Consider the following 15,970-nt stretch of genomic DNA (forward strand, 5'->3'; position numbering starts at 1 on the left):
ATAATCAACAAGAAACAAAGTACAGTTTGTTTTCCTGCTATCATTCTGCACAAACACTAATATTATAAAACAAATCTAAGAGGTGCTATCTTCTTGCAGGTGATAACATTGAGGATATTCCTTATAAAAGAATAAGGGCTATTTAAAGATACTGCTCACAGCTTGTGTTTCTGCCTCATTAATTCAAAACAAAACCCAGTTCTTATACCCGAAGTTTTTTGACTGTCACCAGGATGATTTAACCTAATAGAACAGCACCATGACTCTGAGAATTTCAGCCAAAGACAACTGTGCCTGCCTTCCCATGAGCTCAAGCCGATGGACAACTGGAAGGCCAGCCACAGACCCAATAACTTAATGCATAGTAATCACAAACACAAGGGCTTATGTTAGTCAAAGGTGTTGTACAGACCATGAGGTGAAAAAACACAGCCATGAACAGCAATACGAATGGCCAGAGCTGAGGAACCGTGCTCCCTACTGGTACAGGTAGTCCCTGACTTACAATGTATTCAGGTTAGAACGAGCCACACTTATGAACACCATTTTTTTTCTTTTTCATCTTATCACTAGTAATATGTGATTACTAGTGATAAGATGTACAATGTTGCAGTACTTAATTTGCTGATGCTATCTTTCTCAGATGTTCACTCACAGCTGTTCAAAGATTGGATTTGGAAAGATACTGATAATAAAAAACAATGATAATGAAAATTAAAAAAAAAGATACTCAGCTTATGTCAGAACCAGCTTACCATGGGGTCATCAGAATGGAATTCCATCGTAAGTCGGGAACTACCTGCATATAATACACAACCAGTGACCCTGAAAGCCGCGATATTTCGGAGATAAAGGACTACGGTACTCAGTAACATGTTTGAGTATTAAAAACAAGAAAACCGTCCTTTTTACACTAATATTCTATTAAGCTTTTAAGTCAATGTTGTTGTTATAGTTAGGTGTCGTGAAGTCAGTTCTGACTCATAGTAACCCTATGTGCAATGGTATGAAACCCAGTGCTGTGCCATTCCCACAATCATTATGTTGAGCCCATTGTTGCAGCCACTGTGTCAATCCATCTCATTGAAGGCCTTCTTCTTCTTCGCTGACCCTCTATTTTACCAAGGATGATGTCTTTCTCCAGGGACTCGTCCCTCCTGATAACATGTCCAAACTATGTGAGGCAAAGTCTCATTACCCTCACCTCTAATGAGCATTCAGTCTGTAACTCTTCCAAGATAAATTTGTTTGTTCAGAACTGGCAAGCCATGGTATATTTAATATTCTTCACCAACACTGTAATTCCAAGGCATGGATTCTTCTTTGGTCTTCCTTATTGATTGCCCAGCTTTCACATGCATATGAGGTGAATGAAAACACCATGGCTTGGGTCAGACGACCCTTAGTCCTTAAAGTGACATCTTCACTTTTTAACACTTTAAAGAGATCTTTTGCAGCAGATTTGCCCAATGCAATGTGTCGTTTGATTTCTTGATTACTGCTTCCATGGGCATTGATTGTGGATCCAAGTAAGATGAAATCCGTTACAACTTCAGTATTCTCCCCGTTTATCATAATGTTGCTTATTGGTCCATTTCATTATAATACTTTACTTTGTCTTCTCCAGCCACCCTTTGGAATCTTCTGTTCAGCTCTTTGACTTCATCATTTCTTCCGTTTGCTCTATCTACTGTACATTCAAGAGCAAATTTCAGAGTCTCTTCTGACATCTGTTTTGGTCTTCTTTCTTTCCTGTCTTTTTAATGATCTCTTGGCTTTCTTCATGTATAATGTCCTTGATGTAATTCCACAACTCACCTGGTCTTCAGTCATTAGTGTTCAATACATCAAATCTATTCTTGAGATGGTCTCCAAATTCAGGTGGGATATACTCAAGGTCATGCTTTCGCTCTCGTGAACTTGTTCCAATTTTCTTCAACTTCAGCTTGAACTTGCATATGAGCAATTGATGACCTGTTCCAGTCAGCCCCTGGCCCTGTTCTGACTGATGATATTGAGCTTTTCCATCATCTCTTTCCAGACATGTAGTCGATTTGGTTCCTGTGTATTCCATCTGGTGAAGTCCATGTGTATTGTCGTCATTTATGTTGTTGAAAAAAAGGTATTGGCAATGCAGAAGTCATTGGTCTTGCAAAATTCTGCCATGCCATCTCTGGCTTCATTTCTATCACCATATTTTCCTACTACCAATCCTTCTTTGTTTTCAACTTTCACATTCCAATTGCCAGTAATTATCAATGTACCTTGATTGCATGTTTGATCAACTTCAGACTGCAGAAGTTGGTAAAAATCTTCAGTTTCTTCATCTTTGGTCTTAGTGGTTGGTGTGTAAATTTGAATAATAGTCATATTAACTGGCCTTCCTTGTAGGCATATGGATATTATCCTATCACAAACAGCACTGTACTTCAGGATAGATCTTGAAATATTCTTTTTGACAATGACTGTGACACCATTCTTCTTTAATTTGTCATTCCCAGTGTAGTAGACCATATGCTTTTCTGATTTAAAAAGGCCAATACCAGTCTATTTCAGTTCACTAATGCCTAGGAAATCAATGTTTATGTGTTTCATTTCATTTTCGATGATTTCCAATTTTCCTAGATTCATACTGCATACATTCCACGTTCTAATTATTAAAGGATGTTTGCAGCTGTTTCTTCTCATTTTGAGTAGTGCCACATCAGCAAATGAAGGTCCTGAAAGCTTGACTTTATTCACATCATTAAGGTTGACTCCACTTTGAAGAGGCAGCTTTTCCCCAGTCGTATTCTGAGTGCCTTCGAACCTGAAGGTCTCATCTTCTGGCTCTATATCAGACAACGTTCTGCTGCTATTCATAAGGCCTTCACTGGCTAATTCTTTTCCGAAGCAGACCACCAGGTCCTCCTTCCTAGTCTGTCTTAGTCTGGAAGCTCAGCTGAAACCTGTCCACCATGGGTGACCCTGCTGGTATTTGAATACTGATGGCAGAGCTTCTAGCATTATGCAACATGCAAGCCCCCACGGTACAACAAACTGACAGACATGTGGGGGTTTAAGTCAATAGAGGAGATAAAACAATACTTAAAAATTCTCAACAAATTGAAAAGAAGAAAGGAGAAAAAAAAAGAGCACGAACAGAAGGGACAAAACAAGTAAATGGCAGAAAACAAATAGTAAGATGGTAGATGTAAACCAGCTACATCAATGATTATATTAAATGTAATTGGACTAAAGACTCCAGTTAAGAGGCAAAGATTGTTAAACTGGGTAAAAGGCAAGCCCAACTCTACACAGTTAGCAAGAGAGACACTTTAAGTATAACCTATAAAGACACAATAGGTTAGAAGTAAAGGGAAAAAAGAACATATTCCTATCCTATTCTGTTGATTCACCTATCCTTTTACCAGTGCCACACTGCATTTATTATTGCAGCTCTAATTCAACAACCTGTTGCTGTGGAGTTGATTCCAACTCATAGCAACTCTACAGGACAGAGTAGAACTGCTCCATGGAGTTTCTAAGAGTGGCTGGTGGATTTGAACTGCCAATGTTTGGTTAGCAGCCAAATGCTTAAGCCACTGGTAGCACAGTGGTTAAGAGCTCAGCTGCTAACCAAAAAGTCAGCAGTTTGAATCCACCAAGCCGCTCCTTAGAAACCCTATGGGGCAGTTCTACTCTATCCTAAAGGGTCGTTATGAGTCAGAATTGACTCAACAGCAATGGAAATTTAACAAGATCCCTATGTGGTTCATATGTATATTAAATTTGAGAAGCAATGGTGTAGATAGCTCTTTTGAGAGATTTGGCATTGGTAAAAGGAAACATGTATTGAGTGCTTATCAATGAGAGAAAAATGAAGTATTAGAATTCTATGTAGCCTGTGATCAAAGCAATGTAAGAGATAAAGCCACTTATCTAAGGTCACAGAAGTGGGTCAAACACAGATGTCCTGGCTTTCAGTCTACTACAATGCCCACCAAAAACTCATATCTGTAGTTAGGAGTTTTATTCATTCAATAATAAACAAAGAAAAAAGTATATTTACCCACGTATTTACCATTTCCAGCACCCATCTTCCAGGACTCTTATTTCACAGACGGTAGGCTCTCTTATATTGTCTTACAGGTCAATGAAGCTCTGTTCATTTTTTTTCCAGGATTTTTTTTTTTTTTTTTTTTTTTTCCATATGCTCAGCTTAGATAGTTTCCATTGCTTTGCTTCAGGTTCACTACATTTTTTTCTTCTGTATAATCCAATTTGCTGCTGAGGCTATTTAGTATTTTTTTTCCAGATATTATATTTTTTGGTTCTAGAGTTTTCATTTGATTCTCTTTTATAGTTTCTCTTTTTCTAGCAAGAATTTACCTCTGTTCACTTAAGTCCATATTTTCTTTTAAATCCAATCCTTAAGCACACTTGTACATGTTTTAAAGTCCTTGTTTGCTAATTCCAAAATCTCTGTCATCTCCAGGTAGGTTTCTATTGACTTAAAAAATCTACTTGGGTCTTATTTTCTGCTTCTGCACAGATATGGTAATTTTTTATAAAAATTGTATGCTGGGCATCATAAATGCTACCTTATTGAGTCTGGATTTAAAGAGTGTTGAATTTTGTTAATCTTCTGGTGTGTCAGCTTGATTTTTACAAAGCCTTGTAAAACTTTAAACTTTTTAAACTTTATTTGGGTATGCTTAGTATAACCTTTATTCTAGAGTAGCCCTAATTCTAATGCATAGTCTTTCTGGGTCTTCATTGAATACCCTGGGGGGATCACTGAGGTCTCTCCATTCAGAATGTCTACATCTCCAGTTCTGGACACCTTCTTCAATCTCCATTCAACCCACAGCTCCCCAGTAACTGTTTCTCACCAGACTTTGTGGAGCCCTGCCCTAAGAATAAGCAGTTTGGTACTAAGCCCAAGACTTAAGGGTATACCTATGCATATTTCTGGACTTCCTTCTCTGTGCAGCTCTGTTCTCTTCTGTACCCTGCACTACAAATACAACCACCTCAATAGCCCTGAACTCTCAGCTTAGCAGGCCACCATTCTTTACTTGGGCTCTATGTTCCTGTGCCTCCAGAAGAAGGACAGAGTGACCAAGGGGGCTCATCTCATGTGTTTCATTTTTCTCAGGGATCACAGTCCAGCACTGCTTGCTTTCCAATGTCTGGCAAAACTTGCTTTTTATATTTTGTCCAGTTTTATAACTGCTCATAGAAAGAGGGCTGGTCCAGTGGCAGTCACTTCTTCATAACCAGAAGCAGAAGTCTTTCACGTTTGATGTTCTTAATCATAACCTCCTATTTGACATTCTCCCTAATTTTCACTTGTAAAACTCTTGGTTTTCCTCCTAAATTTCTGATTACTCCTTCTGTTTCTGATTTTATCTGATGTAGTTTCTTCACAAGGGTCTGATAACATCTCTTTTCAGTCTATACTCTCTCCAGTCTCATAGTTTCATTGTTATTTCTGTGATTCACAAATCTGTATCTCCAGGCCAGAACTATTTCCCAAGGCCCAGCCCATATTTCCAAATGTCTACTGAAACTGTCTACTTAAATGACCCCCAGCACAACAGACTGAGTATATTCAAAGCAAGCACATTTTCTTTCCTTCAAGCCTTAATCTTGTTCCTATATTTGATTCCCTGTTTCAGTTAATGGCATCAGACCCCTGGGTCAAACCTACACTCACTTTTGGATCATTCTTCTCTGGTTTTCCCCACAATTAGTTGCTAAGGGTTTGGTTCTGTAGAGTATATCTTGCCTTGGTTCCCTTTATCCACTCTGTGAACCTACCCCAGTTTGGATTCTTACTAATTCTCAGCTGGACAATTATAAGAGTCTCCTATCTAATCTGTCTGTCTCCATCTCTTCCCAGAAAATCCTCCCTACAAACCACTTTAGTAGCATGTAAATTCCGTGAGTTCAGGGATTTTTTGTGTGTGTGTGTTTTGTTAAGTTATGTATTCCCAGAATTTAGAGAAGTGTCTAGCACATAGCTGGCACTCAAAACAGATTGTTAAATGAAAAACGCTTTGGGTCAATTTTTTTTTATTGTAGTAAATATGTACAGATATAACGGAACATTTGCCATTTCAATGTTTTTTTCCACGTACGATTCAGTGACAATCATGTTCATTCTGTTGTGCAATCATCAAAATTTCCAAATTTTCCCTTAACCTTTAACAGAAGCTCAGTGCCCCCAAAGCAATGGCTTCCCCTTTCCGCCTCCTACCTGCCCCTGATAACCACTAATAAACTTTGGTCTCTATACATTTGCCTGTTCTAGATATTTCATATAAGTGGAATCATACAATATTTGTCCTTTTGTGACTTATTTCACTCAACTTAATGTTTTCAAGGTTCATCCATGTTGTAGCATGGATCAGAATTTCATCTCTCTTTATGGATGAGTAATATTCCGTTGTATGCATGTACCACATTTTGTTGATACATTCATCTGTTGATGAATATTTAAGACTGTTTTCACCTTTTGGCTATTGTGAATAGTGTTGTAATGAACACTTGTGTACCAGTATCTGTTCAGGTCAATTTTTTAAAGTGCATTTTGAGAGTTTGGATCTCCTGCTCAAAATATTAAAGTCTCTCCCCAATCCGTCTTTGAATTTTTCCCTTAAAATTCCTCTTATCATGCCTATGGTTCAGCCAAACAGAATTGTTTTCTGTACCTGCTACGTGTTGTCCCTCCTCCATGACTTGTTCACACTGTTGCATCTCCTTGGAATGCCCTTCGCCTTTGTCTTCCCATACCTAAATTATACCATCCTTCAAGACCCAAGATTCCTCCACGAGGCTTCTCCATTACCTCTCCTTAGAATTTACGTCACCCATATGAATTTCTTTAACACTATATCTGCCAGCACTTTGTACTTTCCACCTTTTGTATGATCATGTCCCCTTCCACATTGTAAACCCTTTGAAGGCATGGACAATGTCTGATTTATCATTGTTTCCTCCATAGAGCTTAATGCAGTATTTACCTACTCAGTTTTCATTCTGATATGCCTTTACTGGTGCTTGCCTAGCAATGAGAGGAAACAACATCTGCTGATTGTATATCACACACTGTTAGATGCTTTACACACATTACCTTTTTTAATCCTTGAGAATGATACTGAAAGATAAATAAACCCCCAATGACCAAAAATCTAATAGCTTTGGCTGAACTCATACATGTTCAATTGCTGGAATTCCAGTTCCCAGAATCCCTTCCTATGAACTGGCAGAGTGTGAGAAATCAAATGCTCTCTGTGTTGCTGTTGTGCCTGATGGGAGGCTGCTTCACATGTTGGCACCTCCCTGAGATATTGTTCTTATGGCCACTGCTACTTTCTCCTATCACTGCCACTACACAGCCATCCTCTCCTCACTGCTGCAGCTGCTGGCCCATGGCTGCTCTGGGTCAGGCAGCTTCTCACTGCAACCTGGACTTACATTAAAGAACCCTTCTCTTGCTGCTCTAAATGATGGCCCTGGCTCTCTACAGAGATACAGAAGCCTGGAGGAGCCATGCTGCCAGGACACTCACAGCGGGAGAAGCCTGACTCTCGCCTGCCCTTGTTCCCTGGGGTCACATCTGCTTCTCCTCCAGCCAGACTTCCTCACCATCCACAGCTACTGGTCAGAGGACTGATATCCCCCTGGTGGTGGCTCTAGTTGAGCAAGAATTAATTATACTACCAAGCATTTGCTAAGAAGTTTTTATGTGTATAGAACCCTATTGACTGTCAAGAAAGAAGTTCAAAAGAGCTAAACAAACAGACAAATCAATTATTTCAGATGAAACATTTTGTTTGATAAAACAGCCCTCTGCTTTAAAAAAGTTGAAATTCACTAGAGTAGATGTTCTGTAGTCTGTCTTTAAAGTTTATTAATCAATTTGATAAATAGATACCAGCATATAAAATGTACCACGTTCTATCCCCTGTGCTAGGAATACGGAATGGGGAAATGCCTATTCTCATGGAGCTTCCAGTAAATAACTAAATGAATGAAATGAATGAGTAAGCCAATATCAGCTAGTGATAAGTGAAATATTGGACAGTGGCAAGTGATAAGAAGAAAATAAAGCAGGACAATGAGATAAAAACAAATGGGAAGGAAACATTAGTCGAGGGAAGGTCTCTGAGAAGATGACACCTGAGCTAAATGAAGTGTGATGATATAGGGAAAGGACTCAATCCAAGCAGGAAAGCAACATTGTTGCTGGAATGTAATGATCTAGGAAGTGAATGGCAGGAGAGAAGGTTAGACAGATAGACTAGTCCAGAACAGGTAGGGTTTATAAGACTACATAAAGAGTTTGGATTTTATTTTAAATACAGAAGTATGCACTGGAGGATTTCAAACAGGAATGACATGCTGTGATTGCATTCTTAAAAGATTACTTTGGCTGCTGAGTAGAGGTTGGATTATAAGAGAGCAAGAGTTTTAAGACCCCAAGACTCATTCAGGGCTGTTTTCATAACCCAAGTAAGAGGTGATGGTGCTATAATTCTATGAAAGAAATATGTGTCCCATTAGATAATGTCCTCTGTTAATAGATCCAGCATACTGGGTCTACTGTATAAGAAAATTAGATGCAAGGGTCACTAGACTCAAAGATAATTCTATAACTTAATGGAGATAACAGGTAAAATTAAAGAGAACAAAGGGTGATAACATTGTTGAGGCAACAGAAAATCAGCAGAAGTCAGTATACCTTCAACGATAGTCTTTGACTGGGGTAAAATCTGGGTTGCTCCCACCCTGAATCACCACAGTGCTATAAAATTACCAAAAACAACAACAAAAAAATCCCAAAATTCAGACGTTGAATCATTGTAACATGACCAGACAAATGTAAACATAATAGCCAACACTTAGTGAACACTTAGAATGTGCCAGACACTGTGAAAATGCTCTACATGAATCATTTAATTTAATCCACAGAACAACACTATGATAATGAGTATTACCTCATTTTCTAGGTGAGAAAACTGTTGCTGTAGAATATGGTAACTTGCCTAACGTTATACACAGCTAATGAGCAGTATAGCCTATTCCCAAACCCTGATCAGTATGATCCCCAGTCCAAGCCTATACGGGTGAAACCAGTGTTTCCGAATTTGGCTTATGATAAGAATTAGCTGCAGGACGTAAAATTTAAATATCTGTATCCCCATTCCCTCACCGTATGCCAGATCCACCAAATCGGAATCCTTGGGAGAGGGATTTGGGAACCTATTATTATTATTATGAAAACACTATTTTTTTTAAGGGAAGCTATTATTATTATTATTATTATTATTTTAAATGAGGCCTCTCAAATGGTTCTTATAATAGGCAAGTTTGGTTATACAGGAATAGGCTATACCCTACACAAAAGTACACAGGATAAATGGAAACATACAATGTAAGAGAATAATCAAGGCAGGCAGTGTTTATCAGAGAACACTTGGAAGAAGTAAGTTCTGAGCTGGATTTTGGGAGAAATGCTGAATAAGAGTAGGAAAAAAAGAAAGTAGTTCAGAAAAGAAAGGCATGAAAGAGATAAGAATGAGAGATTTGATAAGTAGGCCTGGCACTCTTATTTCTGAAAATTAGTTAATGAAAACCCTATGGATCACAACAGAATATTATCTGATATAGTGTTGGAAGATGAGGCCCATAGGTTGGAAGGCACTCAAAATACACAGTAGTCACACAATAGACTCAAGCATACCAAGAATGGTAAAGATGGTGCAAGGCCAGACAATATTTAGTTCTGTTGTACATGGATTGCCATGAGTCAGAGCTGACTCAGTGGCAGCTAGCAATAACAGGGCTCTGATAGGAATTGATGTCCCAAAGAGGTGACTTGATTCAGCACACTCCACACTACTCAGTTCTTAAGTAGGTCCAAGCTCTAGATTCAGAATTTATGGATATAATTAATCCTCTACTCTGTGGGTTATAGAAGCTTTTCAGATCCTTGGCCTGATCTGAAAAATTAAAGACCATCTTTGAAATAATACTCTATTATCATTCTCTTGGGTTTAAGGGCCAGAAAGAATTTTGCTTTTAGAATTTTTTTTTCTTTTAAAACTAAACTTGTTTACCTTACTTCCTACTACAGACAATGATCCCAATAGAAAAATCTTCCTTGGAACATAATAATAGGAAATTTTCTTTTTATTGGTTCACAGACATTCTTAAGTGCATTTCCAAATGGATACTACAGAAGCCATGTCCTGAATTCTTCTATAGCATTACCTTTAACAGCCTTCAACTCAATCAACGGATGTTTACTGAATGCCTAGTTTATACTAGCCCCTATGAGCAATACCAGGAAGATAAGATGAATAAAATATGGCTCTTGATCTTAAGGAGCTCAGAGTCCAGTGGAAGAAGATGGACAACCAAATATGTAATTATATTACAAGTCTTACAATGAAGGTTTGCGTGCACAGCCAGGAGAGCACTAAAGAGGAAGCTCCTGGGTCTGTCTGGGGGAGTTTGGGAATGGTGAATGTCCTTGCATGCTGGATTTTTAAAGGATTCATAAGATTTCATCACAAAAAGGAATGAGAAAGCATTCCAGACCAAGGAGAGAGAAGGAAGAATAACACTGATATCAGTGTGAAAGAGTGCATTCAGTCTCATGGGTTATCATCAGGGCTTCAAATTTGTTCTTCCTGATTCAGTCATGGTCAAGGAAGTGAAACTGCAACAGACTCTAATTTTTTTAAATTGAGCGAACTGGAATGATAACCAGAATGAGAAAAATTACGGGTCAAAGCCTTGCTAGAAACCTAACCTCCCTCTTAGAAAACAAAAGCAGCGCACGTGTTGCAAAGCAACCAAATCTCTTACCTGCTGGATTTTTAGCAGAGTCGGAAACAGCAATGCCCCACTCAAAGATGCTGGCTGACTGTGCCACTTTGAATATGTGTCACTCTTCACAATCATGCCAATGATCCACTCTCATGCATCAGTCTCCTGAAAGGACTCACTACACCTCTTCTGAGTCTTCCATTCCAGGGCTATGACTCATAATTTTTCCTGTTCTGGTTATCATTCTGGATCACCCAATTCTAAAAATTCTGGTCAGTTCTGGTTTCACTTTGTCAGCTATGATTGAACCAGTTCAAAGCCCTGGTTATCAGACAGGAGTCACACACTGTAGCTTACAACTAAAAAAAAGAAAGAAAGAAAGAAAGAAATTATTCATCACCATTAAAAATGGGGAAATTTTATTTCTGTCTTGTTGGAAACACAAAGATTTAGCAACACTGGGCCCACATTCTTACATGGTAACACTCAACTGGTCCTAAGTAGCAGCCGCCCCCTTTAGAAGGGGCTCCTGGTCTCCAGGTCATCCCAGGCTCCACACATTCTACTATTTCATACCTAGCTCTCTCTATGGGCATTTGATTTTGTGACCTCTGGTAAAGCACAGGCTATGAGGCAGCAAGAGAATACCTTGAACAGGGATGTGAGAGTAGTCTGGAGTAAGACTTGAATGACCTTGCTTGCTAGGCTTATTCGTATTCTACTATGTGGGTGATAAGAAGGAAGTGGATATTGATAAAGTGAAGCAGAATAGGGAAATGGTAAGAACTGATTTTTAGAAAGGTGTCTCTGTTAGATATCTTGGATGCATTTAAGCTGAAGATGGAAACTACTAGAAGTCCACCATAATAGTTCATTCAAGAGATGATGAAGTGAACTTGGATTTAAGATGGCAGCCTAGTTAGAGGCACCACCTGGTTCCTTTACAGTGAAGACTCAAGAAACAAAGTGAAATAGACACAGATGACAACCCTGGAACCCTGAGCCTCAAACAAAAGGATACAGGATTAGATCAAACACCAACTGGACAAAGAAATTGAGTGATAGTGGCAAATGGGGTAGATATGGAGTGAATGGCCTGGCATAGTGGGACCATTCTGAGACAAAGCCAGCAGTGATCTGGGTGAGGAGCATAGGAAGACAACATCACAGAACTCCCAACAGGAGACAGAGAAGCTGTGTCAGCATACCCAGAGTGAAGCAAATTGAGCAGGATATGAACTGGAGCTAAGGAGGGAAAATATGGAAAGGGGCACAAAAGCTTCAAGTTTCCCAGCATACACAGAGAAGGAGGGAGTCAGGACCCAGAGACAGAGTGACTCCCCAAGGGAGGTACCTGATCCGTGGGGCAGGTGGTGAGCATGAAGCAATAGGCGAACTGCCCTCTTTTTCTTTCTCTACCTCCTTCCCTCCTTAGCTCTCCACCCCACCCTTCCCCTGCTGTAGATAGCACCTGTGCAGTCTCAGGATGACCACCTCAGTCCTCACCTGCCAGAAAGAAGGCCTGTGCAACCCCTAGCCAACCACCCAGATCATTGCCCGTCACCCACCTACCCAGAGACAGACTGTGAGCATGTCTATACCACCGTAGCACCCACTTGCCTGCCGTTGCCCCATCCAACTGGGAGCAAGAAGTGAATGATTCTGTGTTGCCAGACAAGCAAACACTGAAGCATGCCTGACACATCTGCACTGATAAAACAAAGTAAAAATCATAAATAAATATAATAACAACCTAAAGCCTCAGAGACAGCAGACAATATCAAATCATATAAAGAAACAAGCAAGATGGCTCAACCAAATGACCAAAATAAAGTGGTAGGAAATCTTCCTGAGGAAGAGGTGGTAATGGAACTGCCTAAAAAGGAATTCAAAAGGCTTATATATAGGACCCTCAAAGAAATCAAGGAAAACACAGACAAAACCAGGGAAAACACACAGACAAAATCCACGAAGAATTCAGGAAAACAGTACACGAACAAAATGACAAATTAAATAGACAATTAGAAACCATACAAAAACAGCAACTAGAAATCCAGATTAACAATAAAATATCAGAAATAAGTAACTCAATGGAAGGACGTAAAAGTAGAATGGAAACATTGGAAAAAACAATTAGTGAAGTAGAGGGCAAATCTCTTGATACCAATTTGTTTGAGGAACAATCAGAAAAAAGAATGAAGAAAGTCTAAGAGTTATGTGGGACGCTATGAAGAGGAATAATTTATGCATGCTGGGAATCCCAGAACAAGGAGGAGACCAAAAAAAAAAAAAAAAAAAAATACAGAATTTTTGAAGATTTGCTGGAAGAAAACTTCCCCAATATCATGAAAGACAAGACGGTTTCCATCCAAGAAGTTCAACAAACCCTACACAGAATAGACCCCAAAAGAAAGTCACAAAACATATCATAATCAAACTTACCAAGTTCGAAAATAAGGAATTCTGACAGCAGCTCAGGAAAAATGGAATATTACCTACAAAATGACTCCAATAAGACTAAACTCTGATTTCTCAGCAGAGACAATGCAGGCAAGCAGGCAATGGGATGACATCCATAAAACTCTGAAAGAAAAGAATTGCCAACAAAGAGTCATACAGCCAGCAAAACTGTCTCTCAAATATGAGGGCAAAATGAGGACATTCCCAGATAAACAGAAATTGAGGGAATTTGTAAAATACAGACTATCCTTACAAGAAATATTAAAGGGAGTCCTTCAGATAGAGAACTGATGACATCAAGTGACAACCTGAGAGTAAGCCACATGACAGCATCATCAAGAGGACAACTCAGATGAAGAAATCTTAAAAGTAAAATAAAGCTGTAGAATTGAAAACAGGGAAGCAGAGATGTCAATCAGAACACAACTTCAAAACAAAAAAGGGGAACAAATGGTGTAATTACAGAACTTCCATATGGAGAGGAAGTCAAAGCAATATCTAAAAATAATAAACTGTTTTAACCATAAGATGATAAAGGTAAACCTCACAGTAACCGTAAAGAAAGCTAACAAACCTACTCACCAAAATAAAGAAGAAAGTAAAAAAAGACTCAGTAAACACAAAACTGACAGAAATGAAACGATGATCCATGAAAAAAAAAAAAACTCAGCACAATTAAGCAGAAGAAACTATCTACATCACAGAAAAAAAGCATAACAAAATGACGGCAGTAAATTCATATCTATTGATAATCACATTGAATGTAAATGGTTTAAATGATCAGTCAAGAGACAGAGTGGCAGAAAAGATTAAAAAAAAAAAGGCCTATCAATATATTTTTACAAGAGACACACCTCAGACATAAAGAGGTTAAAAATCAGAGGATAGAAAAAAACACATCAAGCAAACAGTAACCAAAAAAGAGCAGGCATGGCAATATTGAATGATGATAAAATAAACTTTAAATCAAAGATCATCATAAGAGACAAGGAAGGATATTACATAATGATTAAGGGAACAATCAACCAAAAGGACATAACCATAATAAATATCTATGCACCAAATGACAGAGCTCCAAAATATATAAAACAAACTCTAACAGAAATGAAAAGTGAAAAAGTCCTACAATAATAGTAGGAGACTTTAACACACCACTTATGATGATGAACAGAACAACTAGAAACTCAACAAAGATACAGAAGATCTAAATAACACAATCAACAAACTTGATCTCATAGACATGTACAGAGCACTCCACCCAACAGCAGCACAGTACACATTCTTCTCCAGTGCACACAGATTATTTTCTAGAATAGATTATATTGTAGGTCACAAAGCAAGCCTTGATAAAGTAAAAAATATCAAAACAATATAAAGCATCTTCTCAGATGACAATGCTATAAAATTAGAAATCGATAACAGGAAGAACAAAGAAAACAATAAAATACTGGGAAACTGAACAATGTTATGCTTAAAAAACACTGGGTAATATAAGAAATGGAAACTCTGGTGGCATAGTGGTTAAGTGCTATGGCTGCTAATCCAAAGGGCAGCAGTTTGAATCCACCAGACACTCCTTGGAAACTCTGTGGGGCAGTTCTACTCTGTCCTATAGGGTTTCTTTGAGTCAGAATTGACTCGATGGCAACGGGTTTGGTTTTGGGGTTTAATATAAGAAATTGAAAATGAAATAAAAATTTTCCTAGAATAAAGTGAGAATAAAAACACAACATACCAAAACCTTTGTGACACAGCAAAAGCAGTGCTTGGAAGCCAATTCATGGCAATAAATGCACACATCAAAATGAAGAAGGGGTTAAAATCAACACCTTAATCCTACAACTCAATATATAGAAAAAGAGTAGCAAAAGAGTCCACAGCCACCACAAGAATAAATAAATAAATAAAGATTAGAGCAGAAATAAACAAAACAGAAAAATAATTAAAACAATCAACAAGACTAGAAACTGTTTCTCTGAAAGGATCAATAAAACCTACAAACCACTGACCAAACTGACAAAAGAAAAAAAGAAGATGCAAATAAGCCAAATAAGAAATGAGATAGATGACATCACCACAACAGAATCAACTGAAATAAAAAGGATCATAACAGAATACTATGAAAAACTATACTCCAACAAATTTGAAACCTAGGAAAAATGGACAAATTCCTAGAAACACACTACCTACCTAAACTAACACAAACCGAGGTAGAAAATCTGAGCAGACTCATAACAAAAGGAGAAATTGAAGAGGGCATTAAAAAACTACCACCACCACCACCAACAACAAAAAAAACCTGGCCTGGACAGTTTCACTGGAGAATATTCAATATTAGAAAATTAATGTAATCCACCACATAAACAACCAAAGGAAAAAAAAAAAATCACACAATCATCTCAATCAATGCAGAAAAAGCATTTGATAAAATCTAACACCACTTCCTGACAAAACTCTCACTAAAATAGGAATAGAAGAGAATTTCCTCAATATAATTCAGTGTATATTCACAAAACCAATGGCCAACATTATTGTCAATGAAGAGAGACTGAAAGCATTTCCCCTGAGAATGGGAACCAAACAAGAATGCCTGCTATCACCACTCTTATTCAACATTGTACTGGAAGTCCCAGCTAGAGCAATAAGACAGAAAGGGAAATAAAGACTATCCAGATTGATAAGGATG

At 38.2% G+C, this 15,970-nt stretch overlaps 1 long non-coding RNA gene across 1 annotated transcript in view; it reads right to left on the reverse strand.

Moving 5' to 3' along the window:
* The window catches only part of LOC104846007 (uncharacterized), a 126,043-nt gene that overhangs the window by 16,624 nt on the left and 93,449 nt on the right, over positions 1 to 15,970 (reverse strand). Inside the window, exons 2-3 of the long non-coding RNA XR_010321430.1 lie at positions 13,267 to 13,407; positions 10,864 to 11,183 (exon numbers count right to left, since the gene is read on the reverse strand). This is a non-coding gene — a long non-coding RNA (uncharacterized LOC104846007). The remainder of the gene's footprint in view (positions 1 to 10,863; positions 11,184 to 13,266; positions 13,408 to 15,970) is intronic.

Source organism: Loxodonta africana, chromosome 3 (assembly GCF_030014295.1).
Source record: "Loxodonta africana isolate mLoxAfr1 chromosome 3, mLoxAfr1.hap2, whole genome shotgun sequence".
NCBI classification, from domain to species: Eukaryota; Metazoa; Chordata; class Mammalia; order Proboscidea; family Elephantidae; genus Loxodonta; species Loxodonta africana.